Here is a 19,668-nt window from a genome sequence, read left to right as displayed (position 1 = left end):
ATTCCAATCCTAATTTGCATATGCAAAAAACAAGGAAGTAAAAATGTTTCCCCCTTCCCACCCCTAATTTGCATATACAAATTAGGATTTGGATTCAGTTCGGTATTCGCTGAATCTTTCGAGAAGGATTCGGGGGTTCGGTCAAATCCAAAATAGTGGATTCGGTGCACCCCTAAATTTAATTAAATAATATTGCTACTGATGTGCTTGCCACACTTTTTGTGCTAAAGGTTTTCACTGAAAGAAATGCTGACAGCTCTATGCAAATGCCATTCTGTTTTACTGTGCTTTACCTCAATGATACGTTTTCCACCAAAGATACAAATTAAATGACACATTATTAATAATGATGTTTCCTTCAATGCATTCTGTATTTACTTTCTCTTTTGCTTTTAAAGAAAAATCCCAAACAGGGAGTCAGCACTCTTCAAAAACACCAGAGGGCATTCAAAGACTTCTGTACTCTTCTGTAAGATCTTTCAGTTCACTACAAATACTCAGTGAGCTTTTAATCACTATTATGCTGTTTTCTATCTGAAACAATTGCAATACTGTGCTTTCCTAGAGCAATCTCATACTGGAGTCCCTTAAGAGTGAACCAATTTTCAAAAAAAACCTAATCCTACAGGATTTTTAGTTTTGATCTATTCACTTTATATGACTCTTACCGTGATGCTTAATTCCAGTGTAAACAAAGCACATGATGTGTGTTGTACTTACTTCAATGAACAAGGGGCATACTAAATGCAATTCTCCAGCTGCTTCTGAATTACAAACTATTGTCTTTCTTACAGCATTATTTTTCATTCCTAATTTTATTGTAATGCTAATACAATAACTGTAAGATAATAACTGTATACATTATATGCATGTTTGCCAGTTTGTTTAAAGGTAGAATATGAAATAATTGTTTCACAAGATTAATATGTTAGTTTACAAGACATAAACGGTTTATTATTGTGTTTCCTCTAGCTACCATCTGATTTTCTGCCACAATATACTCTATATAAGTAATGCATTGACAACAGAGGTACAATAGTTTAAGATAGTTAGAAAATCAAATGCTATATGCAGAACACAAATCATTAATCCCTGTGCTTACCACTTGTCAATACAAGTTGTACCAGAGGACACTGTGCCCTATGCATCTAATAAATACAGTAAGCAAATTGCTGTACAGATGTCACAATTATGAATGCACATTCCTAAAGAGATGAGAAATAGCCTCCCCTACACCACCCACCACAGAAACGGTGCCTGGAATGATTACAGGACTGGGCTCAGAGGAGGAGTCAGCAGTCAGGAGTTTGTATTATAGACAGTTATTGCCATGTAGAAGTCATTGGTTAGACTCAAGAGCAGGTTAAATGGCAGGACAAGTTCAGAACAGACAGCAGAAATCAGAAATAAGTATGCAGGTCAGGGATCAAGAACCAGGGTAGTCAGAAAATGACAGACAAGGATCAGCAACAGAAGAGACAATCCTGAAATCGACACATGGTATACACCAAATAGGAGCAAATCACTTTACAAGTCTCAGCAACCTTTTAGGAATATTTTGCATGAACCAGAACCTGTGCGGGCATGTGTGCATGGGGTAAGGAGTACCTTGTTCAGCAGGAAAATTTCATATTTGTTCCTTGTGCTGTGACTTTTATTAATTGAGAAATGAGAAACACATTTGCTGCAATTTACCTATGCGCAAAGGTGATAAAAGGGGTAATTTTAGTATGTCCAGGAGCCATAAGGGGAGAAAAATGGTGCCAATTAGTGTGGTTTTTCACAGCATTGCCTTAGGTACATGACTGTGCTCGGCACCTTCTGCCAGATGAGAAAATGGTCCCTGAGAAATTTTGTTGCATAATGGCAACTGTGTCCAAAAGCATAAAAAACACACAAAACACAAATTGCCATTCTTTTTTAAATATAGGTATATATATATATATATCTATATATATATATATATATACTGTGTATATATATATATATATATATATATATAAATGGAACACACATTTTTCAAACTAAAGGAACATTGCAGCACAAACTATTTCTGTTTTATTGTAAACCCAATCTGTCCATTGCTGATTGGGGCAATTATTTTTACACATGCAGCTAGAGAAATGAGATATTTCGGTGGCCCACACTTGCATTTTAAAGGCATAGGGTTGTTTTGACCATTTGGTAAATAATAAATAATATTATTTTCTTTATTATTTGGTTTATTATACTGTGTTATTGCACCTGTCTAGTATTTTATCAGTATTTAAAATTCTTTATAAAATACAGTAACTAAAGAATTAAAAAAGTAAATATGATTTGTGTTCACTATGCTTATAACATTTTGTTAGTATATAACTTGTACACTTGTATAACCCTCTAAGTATATACAGTATTATAGGATGGAGGCTCAATTTCAGGATTTTTTTTGCTTTTTGCTGCTAATACACCAATAACCAAAGCAAACTTTTTAGCAAACCATTTATTTGAGTGGTTAGTTCATCTCTTTACTTTAGACAGATTAATAGAATGTAAAATTGAATGTAAAACTACACTTGTGATTGGGAAAGTAAATGATTTTTTACCATCAGAAATTAAATTCATTCAGGTTTATCTTTTAATCTTCTAAATATGACTGTTAATGTTTGTGTTGTGTAATGTATACTATCATCATCTTTGATCACACATTTCTTTTTCCAAAATGACCTTGATACTTAGCATACACTGTTCTTACTTTTCAGACAAGTGCAACCCACACATGCATCAATATAACAAGTCATCAGTTTTGACATAGTATATGGTGTACTTGCTATGTAAGTTTACTGATAGATTGTATCTCAATAACAAGCACAGTAAATGTCATGTTAGCTCAAAATATAATTGTTTCAGCTGGATTCATTGTTAACATACAGCCAAAATATAAAACACAGTGCTCATGGGGAAAAGGGAAGACTATTACATTCGTTATTGCTTCATCTTAAATTTAGCCTGAATGCACTAATCACTCCCCTAGAGATTATAATGTATCATTCTTTTTTCTTTTAATTGTTTTTAAAGTAGTTTTGTTGGTCTCTTGTGATGACTGTAAATAACATAGCTGATAAAGTTGAGAAAGGACATATGTCCAGTCCAGTCACTTCTAGCCCTTTCTGCAAAATAAGAGGAAAGCAAACAAAATCCCCAACAGGTCATCTGCCAATATAATGTCGCACAGAAAGAAAACTTCCTGACTTTAACTAAGACAAGCTGAATACAATATTATTAGTTATCTTTTTTTCTAGAATGTCAACCAGCTATATATATATATATATATATATATATATATATAATGTCCAGACAGTACCTGCACTCTTTCCGTTATTTTGTCTGTGGGTGCTGTGGTCAAAGAAATATGTAACCTTCAAAATGGACCAGCACACCATGGGGCAAATTCACTAAAGCGCGAAGCGCCGAACGCTAGCGTTTTTTCGCTAGCGTTGGCCATTTTCGCTACTGCGCAAATTCACTAACGAACGCTGGCGTAGTTTCGCTAGTGTTACTTCGCAACCATACGCCAGGCGAATTTTCTCTAGCGACGAAACTACGCAAATTCACTAACTTGCGCAGTGTAGCGAACGCTACCTTTTACGCTAGACTTCCTTCGCCACCTCAGACCTGGCGAAGCGCAATAGAGTAGATAGGGATTGTTTCAAAAAAAGTCAAAAATTATTCTAAGTCCCAAAAAACGCTGGCGTGTTTTCTACATGATGGTTGATAGGCTGAAAAAGATCGAAAAATTTTTGGGGCTCCCCTTCCTCCCCCCTACTTTTCCTGACTCATGGCAACTTACCTAGACAGTGGGCACATGTGTAGGGCAAAATAACATTTTTATTTGCAGATTTGAAGGTTTTGTAGGCATTTGTAGTGCAGATACGTGTTCCTCCATTGAAATTTGAATTTCGCGCCGTATGCAAATTAGCCTTCGCTAGCGCAACTTCGCTTTATATAGCGAAACAACGCTAGCGCAACTTCGCAAACTTACGCTACCCCTGTGCGCAACTTTGCATTTTAGTGAATTTGCGGAGCGCTGTCGAAAATTCGCCTGGCGAAGTGCGGCGAAGAGCGGCGAAGTTGCGCCTGGCGCAACTTCGATTCTTAGTGAATTTGCCCCCAGGTGTGCTGGTCCATTTTGAAGGTTATATATATATATATATATATATATATATATATATATATATATATATATTTACAAAGAGAATACCAGCACTCCCGTCTAGCAAAGTTAGAAATGCCTGGGTGCAGAAACCAAAAACAAAAATGTAGCTTAGAGAAAAGGTCCGCACACACAGGACTTAAAAAATCAATTAAAGGTTTTTATTTTAGTGAGAGGAGACCTGACCTTCGGTCAGCAATCTGACCTTTATCAAATTTAGCAAAATTATCTTTTTAACCCCCAGTAGCGGGAAAGGGTGGAAGTGACATCATCAGATATAATTGTTAACAACACATAGGGGCTGATTCACTAAAGGTCGATAAAGTGAGTGCTATTTATAGCATGGCATAAACATTTTATCACTTCTTATATTTTTAGAATTAACGATCGATTCACTAAAAGTTTACTCGTCTGACTTAAGAAGCAATATTTTTACATTAATTTTAGCTGAATTGTGTGCGGTATTTTATAGCATGCTTTATTTTGCTTTATAGCATGCTTTATTTTGTGCATTATTTTGTGTGATATTTTAGGGCATTTGATATAGTCACACATTATTAGTGCAATTTATAGCACCTAAGACATTCGGGATAACACTGGCAGAGTAGAAGTCTCTTTTTACATTATTTTAGTCATTCATTTCCATGACACAGAACGCAGTGCATTCTGGATCTGCCCAAGGTATTATGAAAATGTGTTAGTGGTGGTAGGTAAGGCTCCAGTTCCTCATAAAGGTCTTTAATTGCTGCCCTACAGCTCCTCACTACATCTTCCTCTATTAATCCATCTGATGTTGTTTAGTAACGTCTACTCCTAGTAGGTGTTAAATTTCATAGTAATTATCACACTATTTTATGCTTTTATCGCTTAAAATATGTTAGTGAATAATGCGTTAGGATTAATTCTATTCTATAAGTATAGCAATGTTATTAGAATACCGCTGTGCAGAAATGTAGAATTAACTATTGCGATATGTCTATTAGCGTATACGAAAATACTTTGATGAATCGTTCCTTAAATAATGCATATTAAATAACACACAAAACAGTGTGTTAAGGAATTGGCCCCATAGTGTCTTTCAAAACAAAACACAAAAAATAATTCAAACAAGTGATCAATCACAAAGGTTGAAAGCATATGGCATGCTGTTGTAGACCACTGAATCATATGCTATAATACCATAGCACAGTTTACACCACTGTGTAGGGAAAGATTACATTCTATGGAACTACCGCTAATATGTGCATTATTGTTGCCAATTCACTTTAAATAAAGGCAGGAAGAAAGCCGTCATATCCATATCATTATGTATAGAATTCATCATATGCAGAGAAGATACGTAATTGATACATTTGTTGCAAATAAACATAAAGCGGATATCATAGTCCGTAATTCTATCAAAAATCATTTAGAGAAGATAGCAGAGCGTGACAAAATTGTAACATTGTAGTCAAGTATCGCATCATATTGTCAGAAAAACTAAATATACTATATAGCAATTTAAGCAACTTACCAGCTAAATATATCTAGCCAAACAGCATCGTTGGAGAGTGTAAAGTGTCTGGAGAGCCGTCGTCTTGACGGGATCGTTAGCATTAAATATAGCTTACTTCAGTGTGCAGGGCACTACACTTCTCTGAACAAAAAAGGACGGTGCGCATGTATATCTATCTATATATATATAGATATATATATATGTATATATATACACCTAATCATTCCAAGGCACTGTATCGTTCGTTCCGGAATGTTATGTCAACTGGACTATATAAAAGGACAACCAGAAAGCATAAATTAGATCCATGGTACAGTGAGAGTTGTCACGTACTAGAAAGAATAAAGAACCAAATTATATGGCTAAAATAAGTCGGGAAATTAAACTGTGTTAAAACTAAAGAGGAAATATGGCGAAGATAGTGGGGTGTTTGAGGGACACCGGAAAAAGCAGAAAAGTTAATGAGTAAAGGAAAGCTGTATGATAGAACTATATTAAAAGTGTATTTAAATAGAAGTAGTCAAGTATGGATTCTGTTGTAAATTTACTCATGTCACCACCCATTAAGGATTTATATTCAAGAACCCCTGAGTGGTAGAGGGGTATACGGCAATCGGAGAGCAAGATATATATAGACGCTGGATACTGGGGCAGGTCTACTACCTATATAACGATGACTTAGATATCTAAAACTGGCATATATAAAATAGGGGTATATGGACACTTACACCTGTACAAAATTGTGTCCATATGAATAGATATACAGTGCCTTGCAAAAATATTCACCCCCTTGGCATTTTTGATGTTTTGTTGCCTCACAACCTGGAATTAAAATGGATTGGTTGAGAGTTTGCACCATTTCATTTACAGAACATGCCTACAACTTTGAAGATGTATATTTTTTATTGCGAAGCAAACAACTAATAGGACAAAATACCAGAAATCTTCAGTGTGCATAACTGTTCACCAAAGTCAGTACTTTGTAGAGCCACCTTTTGCAGCAAATACAGCTGCAAGTCACTTTGGATAAGTCTCTATGAGCTTGCCACTGGTATTTTCGCCCATTCCTCAAGGCAAAACTGCTCGAGCTCCTTCATGTTGGATGGTTTTCGCTTTTGAACAGCAATCTTCAGGTCTGACCACATATTCTCAATTGAATTGAGGTCTGGACTTTGACTAGGCCATTCTAACACATTGAAATGTTTCCCCTTAAACCACTCGAGTGTTGCTTTTGCAGTATGCTTTGGGTCATTATTCTGCTGGAAGGTGAAACTCCATCCCTGTCTCAAATCACAGGCAGACTGACACAGGTTTTGCTTAAGAATATCCCTGCATTTAGCACTATCCATCTTTCTCTCGACTCGGACCCGTTTCCGAGTCCCTGCTGCTAAAAAACATCCCCAAAGCATGATGCTGCCTCCACCATGTTTCACTGTGGTGATAGTGTTCTTGCGGTGATGGGATGTGTTTGGTTTGTGCCAGACATAGCATTTTCCTTGGTGGCCGAAAAGTTAAATTTCAGACTCATTTGACTTTTGATTAATGCCCTCTTGCTGGTCTGTGAGTTTTGGTGAGCAGCCCTTTCTTGGCAGGTTTGTTGTGGTACCATTATTGTGGTACCATGTCAGAAAAGGTGTGTTTATACTGACAAATCATGTGACACTTAGATTGCACGAGGTGGACTTCATTTCCCTAATTATGTGACTTTTGAAGGTAATTGGTTGCACCAGGATTTTTTAGGGGCTTCATGGCAAAGGGGGTGAATACATATGCACATTCCAATTTTCAGTTTTATTTTTTAATTCTTTTTTATATATATTTTTCTCATTTCACTTCACCAATTTAGACTATTTTGTGCAGATCCATCACATAAAATAAGATTAAGAAACATTTAAATTACAGGTTGGAATGTAACAAAATAGGTAAAAATGCCAAGGTGGGTGAATACTTTTGCAAGGCACTATAGAGGGTCATGTTCCTCCATGGTAAAAATTTAGCAAACAGTAATCTGTACGCCGATACTAATAAAAAAACGATTGCACGATTGAAAATAATTTATTCCTTAGTGCACTCTATCTGCTTGCCGGAAACTGTGTAGTTCCTGTTAAAACTCATACCAGTGTTATTAGACTTATCAGTAAGTCACTGGAGACAGCATCCAGTTGCTAGGGGGTAAAGGTAAACGTATACAGTATAAAGAATAGAGTAAAAACAAAAACTAAACCAAAAAAAACAAGAAGAACCAGAAAGCGAGTTAGTAGTGGAGAGTGGTGATAGCTAAAAAATCCCGAAATATGAGAGCCTTTGGTGCTAATGAGTCATGACGGACAGATAAAGTAGAGAATTAAGAATCTAAATATATAAAAAGAAACCGGTTGTCCCAGTCATATCACAATGGTAGAGTTATGCGTAAATATAGCCAAAAAGATTAACAAAAAGCCAATTCATCTTAGGAATGCTATATGATTAACGAACAATGTGTCCAACATATTTCAGAGTCAGTCAATGTACAGTATGGCTATGCTTAAATCTGAAGTCGTTAAGAGTCAATAGAAGGGAGCATAAGAAATACGTTTGTTCAAACCACGTGGGCTTAAAGTATCCAAACAATGTATCCCTCTCAATTCAGTCTGTAATAGAAGTCTTTCATGGTCACCTCCTCTTAGGGGTTTTGGGACAAAATCAATAATCATGCTTTTTAGAGAAGCCAGTGTGTGTTTGAACTCCACAAAATGTAAGGGCATTTCAAATGGCAGATCTATGATCAGCCATTCTGTCCCTGAAATTGGTGATGGTTTAATTGGTGGAGGAAGTGTTTTGTCTTTTTGTAAAATAGACCAATGGTTACAGATAGTCCAGATAAAAGATCTGGTCTCCAGTGAATATCTGTAGTCAATGTGGTGGAGGAATGAGGGATCCCCAAAAGGTCATCCTGTGTAAGTTGTAAAGCTTTTCCTCTGCTGTTAAGGAGTTTATGTAGAGGATAGCCCTGGTGGAGAAAACATGTAATAAGATCATCAAGTTGTTCATTGAGGTAAGCCTGTTCAGTGTTGTTCCATATAATCCTGATCATTTGTCAATATGGAATACTTTGCAGGAGATGTAGTGGGTGACATGACGAGTGGTGCAGGAGAGTGTTCCTATCAGTATGCTTGCGATAAATAGTAGTGGAGATACCTGAACCCATCAAAATCAGTTTGATGTCCAGAATTTGAATATCCGTAGAACTACTATGCACTGTTAATTTCATTGGAGGAGAAAGTGAGTTCAAATAGTCGACTATATAAAACAGGGGTCCCCAACCTTTTTTACCCATGAGCCACATTCCAAAGGAAAAAGAGTTGGGGAGCAACACAAGCATGAAAAAGTCCATTGGGGTGCTTAATAAGTGTTGTAATTGGCTATTTGGTAGCCCCTATATGGTCTGGCAGTCTACAGGAGACTCTGTTTGGCACTATGCTTAGTTTTTATACAACCAAAACTTGCCTCCAAACCTGTAATTCAAAAATAAGCACCTGCTTTGAGGCCACTGGGAACAACACCCAAGGGGTTGGAGAACAACAGGTTGCTCACGAGCTACTGGTTGGGGATCACTGATATAAAAGGATAACCAGAAAGCATAAATTACATGTGGGGGCACATTTACTTAGCTCGAGTGAAGGATTAGAATGAAAAATACTTAGAATTTCGAAGTATTTTTTTGGCTACTTTGACCATCGGATTGGCTACTTTGACTTCGAATTGAATGATTCGAACTAAAAATTGTTCGACTATTCGACCATTCGATAGTCGATGTACTGTTTCTATAAAAAAGACTTAGACTAGCTACTTCGCCAGCTAAAACCTACCGAGCACCAATGTTAGCCTATGGGGACCTTCCCCATAGGCTTTCTAAATAATTTCTGATCGAAGGAAAATCGTTCGATCGATGGATTAAAATCCTTTGAATAGTTAGATTCGAAGGTTTTAATCGTTCGATAGAACGATTTTTCCTTCGATCGTTTGATTGAACGAAATGCGGTAAATCCTTTGAGTTCGATATTCGAAGGATTTTACTTCAAAGGTCGAATATCGAGGGTTAATTAAACCCTCGATATTCAACCAATAGTAAATGTGCCCCGTGGTAATGGTACAGTGAGAAGTGTCACGTGCTAGAATCCATACTTGACTACTTCCATTTAAATACACTTTTAATATAGTCCTATCATACAGCTTTCCTTTACTCAACTTTTACTTTACTTTTCGTCTTTCTCCGGTGTCTCTTATACACTCCTTTATTTTTGCCACATTTCCTCTTTAGTTCTAACACAGTTTACTTTCACGACTTCTTTTAGCCACATAATTTGGTTCTTTATTTTTTCTAGTATGTGACAACTCTCACTGTACCATGGATCTAATTTATGCTTTCTGGTTGTCCTTTTATATAAATATAGTCCAGTTGACATAACATATATACCTTCCTTTTTTGTTCAGAGAAGCGTAGTGCCCTGCACACCGAATAAGTAAGCTATATTTAATGCTAATGATCCTGTAAAGATGACGACGGCTCTTCAGACACTTTACACTCTCCAGCTATGCTGTTTGGCTAGATATATTTAGCTGGTAAGTCGCTTAAATTGCTATATAGTATATTTAGTTTTTCTGACAATATGATGCAATACTTCGCTACAATGTTACAATTTTGTCACTCTCTGCTATCTTCTCTAATTGATTTTTGATACAATTACAGACTGCAATATCCGCTTTTTGTTTATTTGAAACAAATGGATCAATTTCATATCTTCTCTGCATATGAAGAATTCTATACATAATGATATGGATATGACGGCTTTCTTCATGTCTTTATTTAAAGTGAATTGGCAACAATAATGCACATATTAGCGGTAGTTCGCTAAGAATGTAATATTTCCCTACACAGTGCTGTAAACTGCGCAATGGTTTTATAACATACTATTCAGCGATCTACAACAGCATGCCATATTTTTTTAACCTTTGTGGTTAAAAAGGTTTGAATTCAGGGGCGTAACTATAGAGGAAGCAGACCCTGCGGCTGCAGGGGGGCCCAGGAGGTATAGGGGCCCCATGAGGCTCTAGTTCATATACAATTTCAATAAATATTGAAAAAACAGGACAACCTCTGGATATGTTGGGGGCCCTAAAATTAATTTGCTGTGGGGCCCAGTAACATATAGTTATGCCACTGTTTGAATTCTTTTTTGTGTTTTGTTTTGAAAGACACTATGGGGGTTATTTATCAAGGTCTGAATATCTGAACCTCAAATAATCCGTAGTTTTTGGAGCAAAAAAAAAAACTATGAATTTGTTGAGATTTATTAAAGTCAGATGGTCTAAAAACTCTGAATGTAAAAGCTCTCAAGGTCCTGTATAAGTCAATGGGGAAGGTCCCAGTATCTGCACTGATGTTCGTACTGATATCTGATAATTGCGGGGGTTTCAGAGCAAAAAACTCTGAAAACTACGAAAAAATCATAGTTTTTGCGAAAACTCTGAACAATTCGGGGAAAGCTCCGAAGTTTGCCAAATAAAGCCCATTCTGGAATTCGGAGTTGCTTGAAGTTTGATATTAGAAATACTGAGATAAATTCGGACCTTGATAAATAACCCCCTATGTGTTGATAATCATTATAACTGATGATGTCACTTCTGCCACTGGTGTTTGTTTATGCACTTTGATAAAGGTCAGATTGCTGACATAAATGCTAGGTCTTCCCTCACTAAAATAAGAACCTTTAATTGATTTTTCTAAGTCCTGTGTCTGTATATACACACGTATATATATATATATATATATATATATATATATACACAAACGTAATCTGGAGCACTCCCAAGTGATGATCACTGCCTGGGTGCTGGTTAAATTGTGAATAATCAAACTATCGAAAAAACCGCACAGCCAGGACTTCCATAAAGTGTGAAAAAAACAAAAAATTTTTTTATTTCAACGTTTCGGCTCACAACTTAAGCCGTCTTCAGGAGGTGAAAAGATTACACACAACACACATATTTAAACACTAAAATGGCGCCAACCATGAGGTGATGACGTCATCACCCCCCGTGTTTCCATTGGTGAACGTGCATACAACGTGTACAGCCCTATCATGGCTGTGATGTTAGAAAGCAAAGTATAAAATACATCGTAAAGTCCCATCTGGGGCTTTATATAAAGCATGATCGTAGTGTATATACAGAGTGACACTAATGAACTATCGTGCTCCTATACAGTGTATCCGTGCAGATAAAAACACTTGTCATAGCACATACCCTATGTGCCATTGCTCTCATACCCCAAGGAAATTGATCACCGCGCTAGTACTTGTCTTATCGCCGTATCTGTAGTGCACATACCTCAGATCGTTGCAACCGCAAGCTTTGTACTGCCACAATCCGTAGACCAAATCCTGAGCCCATCGGTACGTGTCAAGAGCGGGTTAATCCGCGATTACTGAGGTTCCCAGCGTATGTGCGCACAGATCCGTTTCGCCTAAGGCTCACTGTGTATGCATTCTTCCGCAGCGGTTCCGTAGCGCCGATCCACCGCTGCGGAAGAATGCATACACAGTGAGCCTTAGGCGAAACGGATCTGTGCGTACACACGCTGGGAACCTCAGTAATCGCGGATTAACCCGCTCTTGACACGTACCGATGGGCTCAGGATTTGGTCTACGGATTGTGGCAGTACAAAGCTTGCGGTTGCAACGATCTGAGGTATGTGCACTACAGATACGGCGATAAGACAAGTACTAGCGCGGTGATCAATTTCCTTGGGGTATGAGAGCAATGGCACATAGGGTATGTGCTATGACAAGTGTTTTTATCTGCACGGATACACTGTATAGGAGCACGATAGTTCATTAGTGTCACTCTGTATATACACTACGATCATGCTTTATATAAAGCCCCAGATGGGACTTTACGATGTATTTTATACTTTGCTTTCTAACATCACAGCCATGATAGGGCTGTACACGTTGTATGCACGTTCACCAATGGAAACACGGGGGGTGATGACGTCATCACCTCATGGTTGGCGCCATTTTAGTGTTTAAATATGTGTGTTGTGTGTAATCTTTTCACCTCCTGAAGACGGCTTAAGTTGTGAGCCGAAACGTTGAAATAAAAAATTTTTTTGTTTTTTTCACACTTTATGGAAGTCCTGGCTGTGCGGTTTTTTCGATAGTTTTATATATATATATATATATATATATATATATATATATATATATATATATATATATATATATATATATGTATAAAGCTCTAAACACTCTCGAATGACGTGTTAATTTGCCTTGGTGCAAGATCAGCAAATCATCTCCATCATTCCCCCAGCACTTACAGAACTTAAAATTCTGAAGAAAGTTTTATTCATAAAACAGTTTAGGACTAACGTTTTGGCCCACTCCAAGGCCTTTCTCAAGGTGCCAAAACTGACTGTGAACATATCTTATAACTACTAACTGGTGGGAAAACAACAGCTGTTGTGTCACATGGCCAGCGTCATTAACAAACTCCAATGTAAATATGTTCTAAAATATCATATATGCAAATCTCATTGCTATGTTAAAAAATCTTCAACTATTTCTATTTCTGCTTAATATAAGCAATGGTTAAAAACAAAACACTTTGTAACAATGTTATATAAACATGTAACATTTTCTCATAGTGAAAGTTGCAAATGCTATTTGTATCCAATTATATCCAAACTGATAACGTAAACAGTTCCGTTCCTACTGTTACAATTGTGTAAATCTTTCAGCCTAACACAATCTTAAAACCTCTTCCGCATTAGATAAACTTATAAATCTTTTGTACTATAACATTAACTATCCCAACCTACGTAGACTATTGTGTTTATTATGATGTCTCATTATCTATCTTAATGATGATCAATCTATACATGTACGTGTATTGCCACTTTAAGGATTCCTTTGTTAATCTGACCTTAGTGTTCATATATTAACTTGCCTGTGCTGTTTATTGGTTATCATACTCCTATCATACTGCTAAAGGTATATTTTGTATGCCCAAAAACCAGCATATCAATTCACAAACTATAAATGTGTAACTAATCAAATGAAAAATACGTGTAAACATGTGTATAAGTGATATATATACCGTCACGATGTGGTTACTATAATACTGAACATACCCGTGATAATCTTCACACCTACTTTGTTAATATAGTGAATAAAGTAACCCCTCTTGTAAATTATAAGGATATTATAAGTTACCGAGGAGTTTCATGACCATATAAAAACATGAAGCCGAAGGCCAAATGTTTTTATACAGGTCATTGAACGCCGAGGTAATTTCTAATATCCTCATATTTTGCAACTGGGGGTACTTTATTTATTGTAATAGACAAGTTTCAGTGAGTCATGTGACAGAAATGACATCAGAAGTCACCGTTTATAACTGATGACATCAGAAGTCACCGTTTATAAGGATATAATTCACAAGATATTTATGGCTTTTGTGTATTATAATCTAATACGGTAATACTATGTACCAACCTTCTATGTGTGACCCATTATCCGGTATACTCTCATTAAACACCAAACCCACATTAATGTAGCCAATCATCAAATGAAAGTTCCTCCAAATGAAAATCACAGTTCATGTGTTGTCACCTGTAATAATCTAATACGGTAGTAAAGTATACCAGGTACACCGGTTAATGTGTCACTCATAGAGGGTTGGTACACTTTATAACCATATTAGATTATTACAGGTGACAACACATGAACAGTGATTTTCATTTGGAGGAACTTTCATTTGATGATTGGTTACATTAATGGAAGATGCGGATTTTACTGAACGTTACCTCTTGTGCCAGACTTGCCTTAGCCACGTCAGACCAGACAAAGTGCAATGGAATGCATAGGACTTCCTACATTTTTTGTTGAAATATTTTTCTAAGGAGCAAAAAACGCTGGCGTCTTTTACTTTTTTCAGGGTGATAGTCTGCAAAAGACCGTATAATGTTTTTTGTGTACCCGGGTTCCTCCTTACATTTCCTAACATATGGCACATAAACTATACACTGGCTCATGTGTAGGGCAACTTTATTTTATTAAGGTTCCCTGGCCTTGTGTAATGTAATGTATTTGCTGCAACATATATGTCCATTCAACTTTCACTTCCCACCATATGCAAATTAGCCAACGCTAGCGCAACTTTGTTCGGTGCCATTGACGCAACATTTTAGGGAATTAGCGTTGTCCTGGTGAATTTACGCCTGGCGAAGTCTTGTGAAGTGGGCAAAACGGTCGCTAGCAAATTTGCGCCACTTAGGGAATTTGCCCATTAGAGGGTTGGTACATAGTATTACCGTATTAGATTATTGATACAGTAGTTGTGATGATTATCACGGGTGTGTTCAGTATTATAGTAACCACATTGTGAGGGATTATATATCACTTATAAACATGTTTACACATTGTGAGCAGGATCAGACGAACAGACAGTTCTTTAGCAGGGCAAAGTCCATTTATTGTTCACATATACAGACTCTGTGAGCACAAGTGGTATAAAACAAAACAAAATCCTTGCCCCACTTGGGCTCTACTCTAACACAGGGTATTTTCCCTCTCTTCTACCGGTCCACTACTGGGATTCCCGGCCAAACACAAAAGTACAACTTCACAGAGTCACAGTACATTTCCAATGTACTCTGAGACTCCCCCTCTCTAGCAGCTAGCTGATCTAGCCTCCTTATTATTCCCCAGATGAGACTTTCTAGGGGAATTAACCCACTCAAGACATGAACCTAGGGGAAATATATCTCCCTTCAAACTGTTCTCCAGTTACCAGTTCACAACATGTATTTTTAGTTTGATTAGTTACACATTTATAGTTTGTGAATTGATATGCTGGTTTTTGGACATACAAGATATACCTTTGGCAGTATGATAGGAGTAAGATAACCAATAAACAGTACAGGCAAGTTGATATATGAAGGTCAGATTAACATAAAGATCCTTAAAGTGGCAATACATGTACATGTATAGATTGATCATCATAAGAGAACAAGGAGCCATTAAGATAGATAATTAAAAAAATCATAATAAATGCAATAGTCTATGTAGGTTGGGAAAGTTAGTACAAAAGACATAAGTTTATCTAATGCGGAAGAGGTTTTAACACTGTGTTAGGCTGAAAGATTGGCACAATTGTAACAGTAGGAATGGAACTGGATGGAATTGCAACTTTCATAATGAGAAAATGTTACATGTTTATATAAGTGTTAAGTGTTTTGTTTTTAACCTTTGCTTATATTAAGCAGAAATAGAAATAGTATATATATATATATATATATATATATATATATATATATATATATATATATATATATATATATTAGGTATTTTGTCATCTGATTCACATACTTTAGTGTCTTCATTGCCCTTATAGTGTATAAATGCCTCCCCTACAAAATGAAGTTTCTCAGGAGAATGATTTCAAGTTCTTTGAGCAGTTGAACACTATTCTGATCTAAGGAGTGATAGATACATGGGAAAAATGGATTAGGACAATTATTTTCCATATTGGAATGAATCGTTGGACAAATTAAATCATTGTATAGACAAATAGATCTGTTGAGCCAATAGGCTGGTATTAGCAGTATAAAACTGTCTAAACCTGCTAATGTCTCAGAAAGCACTAACAAGAGAAAATGAATATAAATGGCAAAAATCTGACTAATCTGAGCAAGTTCATTCATTTTTGAGGTTTAAATCCCTCTTTAACATGAACCGTTGCTATTTTGACATTTGTCAGGTCATTTTATTATCTTTAGTAAATACTTAACTACAAAGCATCCTGACTAAATCTGTCAGCACCAAGTGACAAAAAAACCTTAAGGCCACTAGATGTGGTTAAACTGCACACATTGCCTGTCTACAAAACTTTATTTTCAGTTCAGAATACCATAAAACATTGCTGCAAACAACATGCAGGAAAATGTGTATCAGTGATATCTTCTTTATTACTTCTCAGCTTTGAGGAGAGACTAGATCTTTTTTGGCTGGTGGTTTATCAGACTAATCTCTGCCACAGAATGCTATCACTCTTTCAAACATGGGCCTTGCTGTGATTGCTCTGCTTAGAGCTTTGGTTTGCTTGGACTGCTTGGTTTTGATTAATGACCTAATGTGAATGGTACAATACATTATATCTTCCCTAATGATAGACTTCTCCATGCACAGAGGCATTTTGGTGTCTGGTATTTTAATACCATATTCTTCATCTGTAACTTTCTGCTACTATATTTTAATGAATGATTCTGTCTTTGCAATTGTAACTTCATTTGCAGTTTACATAGTGTCTCATTGTCCTTACAAGATATTTTTTCTGAAACTTCTGATTCTCCACACAGAAAGAAGCCATTCAACTTACTGTATGACTTTTATTTTAAATTCTTGCATCGAATGCTACTTTCAAACTAGATGCTTTGAATTTGAATAATTGTTTATGTTTGTTTGAGGCTACCAATATTACTGCAATGTTGATGATTGTTAATTAGCAATTTGTTGGTTTAGGTCATGGCCATTAGGTTAGGAAATTACAGTACACTAGAACATTTACTGTATATGCTATATGACAAGTTCTTGTACAGTATTTTATTTTAGCTCCTGATGTGCAGCCTGGCATGCAGCCTTGTCTTGGGTCTAAAGCCCATGCATAAATGAAAGTGTTGGCAACCAACTGGTCAGTTGCTTGCTGGCTGACTGCCTATTATGTTTATTTTATTTTTCAAAGAAGTGACTTACGACAGTATTTCAGTATTGTGAATCAGTTCTGCAATGTGGTATCACCCCTTCCTAGCAAAACTTTTACAGATAAACCATGTAAGGATCCTAAATATAGGTTCTTAAATTAAACTGTACATACATCAAATATATTTATAAAGTATATTAATATTTAGTGAAAAAAATCATAAACAAGCTGAAAGAGTTCTTGTTGTGTTAACAGTAATTTACATTTATAAACAGTTTGCCTATTACTGAAACATTGCATTTCTCAGCTAACAAATGGTGGAGCTGTTGTGTAGGACACAAGGCCCAGGGGATTATAGAAAAGGCAGGAATTCTGAATATGAAACATTCAAATCTCATTCAAGTGTTTTCATTTTAAGGGTGATGAAAGACAGATTCTGTTCTCTGGCTATAAGCCATGACAAAGATTCATTTTACTGGATGGAAGATTTGACTTGAAAAACTACACGCAAACTGTTAGGCAGATGCATTTATTGGCTGCAATCTATCAAGTTTTAAAGGGAACTGTCATGAAAAAAAATATGTCTAATTTGTGAATTTTGCATTTGTAAATCTTTTGCATTCACAATCTTACAATAACGTTTTGCTATTTTCTTTAAAGTGCTATATTCATTTTTTGTACTATGGTCTGTGTGACATACGTTAGTGTAGTTATGAAATTTAAAATTGCCTCCCTGTGTATTACATTAATGGCAGTGATTGACTACATTGCTAAGGGCCTAAAGGAATGTGTGTCATCATTATATACCATTCCTTGACTGACATAAACAACTGTTCAGGAAAGCCATCTAAAAACTCTTCTTGTATTTTTTAGTGGAACAGAGGAAACAGAACTTAATCCTGGCTGCATTAGTGGGTAACAACTTATCTTTTATTTCCAAAAGACAAACCATTTCTTCTACAATCCTAAGTGCATCCAGGTAAGTAGCTGTGAAGGAACAGTCCATAGCATGTAAAAAATAATGACAAATTGACAGCACTAAGAATACTTAAGAGTGTAGAGAAAGTAAATACAGAGCAAAACTATTTCTAGGACTGGAAACTCTCTTATAGGAAATGTCAGTCTATGACAAAATACTAATAAACCTCAAGAAAAAAAAATCAGTAGAACAGAAAGAATGTGATCTTGGTAAATAATTATTTTGTAACTGAATACTGAAAACTTACATACATGTAAAAGTAGAAGCATTTACATACTGTTTTGACTATAAAGGAAAAACATTAGGTTTCTAATTACATTAAAATGTCTATGTTGTATGTTCATATTGTAGAGCTATTTTTTATTTTCTCTTTTGTGCTTTATACCTTGCTTTTCCCTCAGTTTTTGTTATCTGTTCTGCAATTTTTCGATTGCACTTCTACACTTTCTCCTCTTTTTTGCTGTTACTCTGGGGTTTGCCTAAAGCAGAATGCAGGACCGAGTTTGTGAAAATAGTAGTGAAGCGGTGAAAATATGGAACTGCGAGCATCATAGTAATGAAAATGTTTCCCCACCTGTTATTTGCACCCTCTGTGACCATATGGCTTTGTAGCTCGACTTTATTTCTTATATTGTTTTTGTACATATGTATTTTTCCTGCTAAATATGTTAATAACAATGTATAATTAAAAAGAAACAAAATGTTCCATGCCCCAAAAAATAATGAAAATGTTTTACATTTTTTTGGTATGATCTCTGCCACACATATGATGATGATGATGATGATGATTTTCAGAGGGTCATGTAGTGTTGACAGTCTAGTTCTGTCTTTTAAAATAGACCATTAACTGACATTATTAATCAGACAAGTAACTTATATTTTTACATTTGAAAATCAACCTTAGAGTGTACAATTAGTACTGTTGGATAACACATTTCATTCCGCTAAAGAGAACTTAGTAAACAAATCACTATCACTTGTTATCTTTTTACAAGTATCCATTGGTATTGTTCAGAGAAAAATTATATTGTGTATTGCAAAAGATCTGTAAAATGAAGACAACATTGGTCATCTTTACATTGAGCTATTTGACCTACAGTGAAGTTTGCCAAGGTGCCCATAACAACCAAACAGGTATCATTTACTGATCAACTGTTTCAAAGCAAAACATTTTATTTGTTGCCCGTGAAAAATGTTATTTCCTTTTATTACATATACTCATTTTATTTCCTTTTATTACATATACTCCTTTTCATATTA

General features: G+C 35.9%; 1 long non-coding RNA gene across 1 annotated transcript in view; it reads left to right on the top strand.

Annotated features, from left to right (window-relative positions):
• The first annotated feature begins 1,342 nt into the window (after nucleotides 1-1,342).
• LOC121395075 overlaps nucleotides 1,343-19,668 on the top strand; it is a 37,593-nt gene continuing 19,267 nt past the window's right edge. The window contains exons 1-2 of the long non-coding RNA XR_005962234.1: nucleotides 1,343-1,597; nucleotides 18,303-18,408. This is a non-coding gene — a long non-coding RNA (uncharacterized LOC121395075). The remainder of the gene's footprint in view (nucleotides 1,598-18,302; nucleotides 18,409-19,668) is intronic.

The sequence above is a fragment of the Xenopus laevis genome, chromosome 6S (assembly GCF_017654675.1).
Source record: "Xenopus laevis strain J_2021 chromosome 6S, Xenopus_laevis_v10.1, whole genome shotgun sequence".
NCBI lineage: Eukaryota > Metazoa > Chordata > Amphibia > Anura > Pipidae > Xenopus > Xenopus laevis.
This window is presented reverse-complemented; position numbering and strand designations above follow the sequence as displayed.